Source organism: Polyodon spathula, chromosome 4 (genome assembly GCF_017654505.1).
Source record: "Polyodon spathula isolate WHYD16114869_AA chromosome 4, ASM1765450v1, whole genome shotgun sequence".
NCBI classification, from domain to species: Eukaryota; Metazoa; Chordata; class Actinopteri; order Acipenseriformes; family Polyodontidae; genus Polyodon; species Polyodon spathula.
The window spans coordinates 16,032,235-16,038,234 of NC_054537.1; positions in this window are offsets into that span (position 1 = coordinate 16,032,235).

Genomic DNA, 6,000 nt, shown 5'->3' on the forward strand with positions numbered 1-6,000 from the left:
TCTCTTAATTTCTAGTCCACTGTATTACTCTAGTAGTGTTCTTGGTTCCTCCTGCCCCACATCTTCACTTTGGGTCCCTTGGTGGATTTTCACACCCGTAATGAGCAATTTGGTATGGGTATGAAATACCAGTCATCTTAATGCATGTGTTCTTGTTTAGAATCACTTTGTATACATTTTCTATTTCAGTCATCAAGTCCTGATCACAAGTTCAAAGCCCCTCCTGTGGCAGCAATAGACTGCTAAACCAGGTCTTCTTTGCTTTTAAGACAATTGTTAAATCAATTTCTTTTGAATTCTGGGACATAAGAAGAACAATTGTGTGTAAGAAACATATTTATTGACTTGTGTAAAATATTCAGTTTCTTTTAACCTATAGATATACTTACTCCCCCAAACTGTGTATCAGTGAAACATTTCTCCACCTTTTGTGGAGGCTTTATAGTTCTCATGTCTCATGTTTCTCAAACATTTTCACATAAAAATTGCTGCAATGTTTTGTGACTTGGACCCATAATTTATATCCCACGTATTTGAATAATTTCAGTTGTAGTTTTTGTAGTTATTATTGGGGGTTACATAAGCTTTTTTTTTTTTTTAAGCACATATCATTTTGGTTCTCGTTTGTATATATTATATACAGTATATTCTTGCACACAGTTGTAGTCAAAAGTTTACATACCCCAATGGAAATATATAACTTCTAGATATTTCTCGAAAATATTATTAATAGAATTATTTATTTCAGTAATTTCTTTTGCAAATCTCCAAAAATGCTAATTCCAAAAACCTATCAAGGAAAATTAAATTGATAGCAAGTTGAGGCACTTTTAGCAATAATAACCTCTTTTAAATTGGCATGATTCTTTAGTGATTTTTGACCATTCTTCAATGCAAAATTGTTACAGTTCATTCAAATTCCGAGGACTTCTCTTGTGCACAGCCTTCTTCAAATCATACCAAAGATTCTCAATTGGATTTAGATCGGGACTTTGACTAGGCCATTCCAGAACCTTGATTTTATTTTGATCTTTGATTTGCATTGGATCATTGTGTTGGAATGTCCAGTTGTGCTGTAAACGAAGTTTTGTAGCAGAGGGTTTCAGATGATTGTCCAGTGTCTTTTGGTTTGCTATGGAATCCATTTTACCATGTATTGGAACTAAATCTCCTGTGACTGTAGAGGAAAAACAAAGGATATTACCACTTCCATGCTTGACAGTAAGTATGGTGTTCTTTCATTGTACACCTCACCAGACTTTCTCCAAACGTAACAAATATCAGCGTGACCACATAGCTCTTTTTGTTTCATCACTCCACAAAACCTTTGACCAGAACTCATATCCATCATTCAAGTATTGTATTGCAAACTTTAAGCGATTGTCGTTGTGATGTTTTCCTAAGAGTGACTTTTTCCTTGGCCTGCGAACATTCAGACCTTCACCATTCAATACTCGACCTATCGTTGAAATGGAAACCCCAATCCCACTTGCAGCCAGTTCACTTTGAATATCTTTGACAGTCAATCTCAGATTGTTATTAACCTTCCTCACAATTCTTCTACTTGTTACTGGTGAAAGCACCTTCTTTCTTCCAGACTGAGAGAGTGTTGTGACAGTACCATGAGTCTTGTACTTCTTGATAATAGAAACAATAGTTGAAATTGGGATACGCAAATGCTTGGAAATCTTCTTGTACCTTACTACAGCTTTATGACAATAAACAATTTTCTGCCTAACGTCTTCAGATAGCTTTTTACTTCTTCCCATATTTACTTATTGGTAATGACAGCAATCATCCTATGCCTAACCCTTTCATACTCTTGGAATTTTCACCTACAATCCAGCATTTTCTAGACTTTTCTAAATTTAGGTTCTGCATTATTATATTGAAATTTCTAGCACCTTGTAGACAATACTATCATAGCATCAAAGGGTATGAATACTTTTGAATTAGCATTTGGAGTTTTGCAAAGAAAATTGCTGAAATAAATAATTTTAGACATCTATTTCTTGTAACTGTTTTTCATCATCCCCAAAAGGAAAACTTTTGCTATAAAAGATCTTTCCTAAAATTCTGTTTTCGAGAAATTTCTAGAAATTACACATTTCCGGTGGGGTATATAAACTTTTCATTGTGTGTGTGTGTGTATATATATATATATATATAGCTCTGGAAAAAATTAAGAGACCACTGCAAAATTATCAGTTTCTCTGGTTTTACTATTTATAGGTATGCGTTTGGGTAAAATTAACATTTATGTTTTATTCTATAAACTACTGACAACATTTCTCCCAAATTCCAAATAAAAATATTGTCATTTAGAGCATTTATTTGCAGAAAATGACAACTGGTCAAAATAACAAAAAAGATGCAGTGTTGTCAGACCTCGAATAATGCAAAGAAAATAAGTTTAGATTCATTTTTAAACAACAGAATACTAATGTTTTAACTTAGGAAGAGTTCAGAAATCAATATTTGGTGGAATAACCCTAATTTTCAAGCACAACTTTCATGCGTCTTGGCATGCTCTCCACCAGTCTTTCACATTGATGTTGGGTGACTTTATGCCACTCCTGGCGCAAAAATTCAAGCAGCTCGGCTTTGTGTGATGGCTTGTGGATTTACCGCTTCACGGTACATAGACACAGTCCTGCACCCTGTAATAAAACATGAAGACTGAAGAGTGGGCCAAGATCCACAAAATGTCCTCTGCCACCTGATTAGAAGCATGCCCCATTGATGTATATATTGCATCATAGCAGATAAGCGCATACTGTATACTGACATTCATGTGGACCAATTTTCCATGGGGAGGCATGGTTTTGTGGAACAAGCCAACGTCACCGCGTTGCTAGGAAACAAACCTTTCGGCCTCTGGCTTGGATAAGTCACATCAGTTAAATATTTTAGGGTTGTGTTCGAAGGTTCGTTCGCTAGCCAGGGATTCGAAGATTGTTTTACTCCTTCGAAGGCTCGTCAAACGTCATTGATGCACTTTTTTTTTTGTCCTGTTAAAAACTGTTTGACAATATATGAATACTATAAAATCACACATTAAATGTTACTCTCATGCAAAATTCGATCTTTTGATTTGTATAATTCATATTACATAAACAAAAGTTGTTCTATTAAAATCCGCTACCAAATCGTTATACGTAGCAATTCTATGGTTGTTACCTAATTAACCTTTTGTCACCAGTTATTGTTAACAGGTGAGGGTCCATGATTACTATAAATATATGCAGCATAGGCACAAGTTTGTCATTCCTGAATGTAAGAGAGCAGAAAATGGCAAAATATGCTCAGTTAAGCAAAGTGTCTGTAATTACTTTAAGAAATGAAGGTCAATCTTTAAGACAAATCGCAAGAACTTTGCAAGTGTCTGTAACTGCTGTGGCCAAGACCATTAAACGATTTGAATTAACTGGCACTCATGAGGACCAAACAAGATCAGGCAGACCAAGGGTGACCTCAGAATCAGAGAACAAGTTAATTCGAGTCACAAGTCTGCAAAACTGGCGATTAACTGCCCCTGAAATACAAGCTCAGCTAAATGCTACTAGAAGTGCAGATGTTTCAACATCAACTGTTCAGAGGAGATTGCATGAAGCTGGCCTAACTGGAATAATTGCTGCAAAGAAACCATTGTTAACAGTGCAGAATAAGAGGAAGAGACTTTCCTGGGGCAAAAAACACAGAAACTGGACGTTTGAGGAGTGGAAGTCGTTCATATGGACCAATGAGTCAAATTTTGAAATATTTTGGTCCAACCACCGAGTATTTGTAAGACACAGAGAATGTGAGTGCATGAGTTCTGCATGGAGGAGGCAGTGTCATGGTCTGGGGTGTCAGCGTTGGTGATCTTTATCAAGTCCATGGCAAGCTCAACCAGCATAGCTATCATAGCATACTTCAGAGGCATGTCATTCCATTAGAATTACGGCTAGTTGGCCAGTCCATTCTTCAGCAAGATAATGACCCAAAACACACCTCAAAGTTGTGCAAGAACTATCTGGCGAAGAAAGAAAGTGAAGGACAACTCAATCTAATGACCTGCCCTGCCTAGTCTCCGGACCTCAATCCCATAGAACTTGTATGGGACGAACTGTACAGAAGAGTCAAAGCAAAGCTACCCACAAGTGCCTTACATCCCTGGGAATTGCTGCAGAACTGCTGGGAAGACATGTCGGGTGATTTCCTGCTGAAACTTGTTAACCGAATGTCTTGTGTTTGTGAGTCTGTTATTAAGCCAAAGGGTGACTATTTTGAGGAATCCAAGATTTAGAGACAATTTTCAATTTTCTTGAACATTGCTTTGATACTCCTTATGTTTTGTTTTGTATATTGTAACATGCGTTTTCATTTTCAAGTATTTACAGAAACGTATACGGCGTAAAACATTGTCAATTATGAAAAAAAAACTAGTTTCCAGCAAGTGTACTCAAACTTTTGACTGGTACAGTGCCTTGCAAAAGTAATCAGACCCCTGGCCAATTCTCTCATATTACTGAATTACAAATGGTACATTGAAATTTCATTCTGTTCGATATTTTATTTTAAAACACTTAAACTCAAAATCAGTTATTGTAAGGTGACATTGGTTCTATGTTGGGAAATATTTTTAAGAAAAATAAAAAACTGAAATATCTTGCTTGCATAAGTATTCAACCCCCACACATTAATATTTGGTAGAGCCACCTTTCGCTGCAATAACAGCTTTAAGTCTTTTGGGGTAAGTATGTAGCAGCTTTGACACAGTGTCGGAGTGATTTTGGTCCATTCTTCTTGGCAGATTTGCTCCAGGTTGTTCAGGTTGGTTGGACGACGCTTGTGGACCGCAATTTTCAAATAGTGCCACAGATTCTCAATGGAATTGAGATCAAGACTTTGACTGGGCCACTGTAGGACATTCACCTTTTTGTTCTTGAGCCACTCCACTGTTACTTTGGCCTTGTGCTTGGGATCATTGTCCTGCTGAAAGGTAAATTTCCTCCCAAGCTTCAGTTTTTTAGCGGACTGAAGCAGATTCTCTTGCAGCATTTTCCTGTACTTTGCTCCATCCATTCTTCCTTCAATTGTAACAAGATACCCAGTCCCTGCTGATGAGAAGCATCCCCATAGCATGATGCTGCCACCACCATACTTCACTGTAGGGATGGTGTGTCTTTAGGCATGGGCAGTGTTAACTTTGCGCCACACATAGCGCTTTGAGTTTTGGCCAAAAAGCTCTATTTTGGTCTCATCTGACCACAAAACCTTTTCCCACATCGCAGCTGGGTCACTCTCATGCTTTCTGGCAAACTCCAGATGTGCTTTCAGATGGTACTTTTTGAGTAACGTCTTCTTTCTTGCCACCCTCCCATACAGGCCAGTGTTATGCAGAGCTCTTGATGTGGTTGACTGGTGCACCATTACTCCACTCCCAGCCACTGAACTCTGTAGCTCCTTCAAAGTGATTGTTGGCCTCTCTGTGGCTCCTTTCACAAGTCTCCTTCTTGTTTGAGCGCAGAGTTTTGAGGGACGGCCTTTTCTTGGCAGTGCCTGGGTGGTGTGATGCAGCTTCCACTTCCTGATTATTGATCCAACTGTGCTCACTGGGATATCCAAACACTTGGATATTATTTTGTACCCTTTCCCTAATCTATGCATTTGTATTACTTTATCTCTAACTTCTGTAGAATGCTCTTTGGTCTTCATTTACCTTCAGATTCACAGCCTTACCAATGATCCTTCAACAGTGGTGTTTTTATCCAGAAAATGTGACAGCAACTTTAATGGTTCACAGGTGGAGGCCAATGGTAAGGTAATCGTGTCCTCGTTAGGGCAATTTCTTTAATCGGTGCAAACTGGGAGCTTCCACAGCACAGGGGTTGAATACTTATGCAAGCAAGATATTTCAGTTTTTTATTTTTCTTAAAAATATTTCCCAACATAAAACCAATGTTACCTTACAATAATTGATTCTGAGCTTCAGTGTTTAATAAAATATCAAACAGA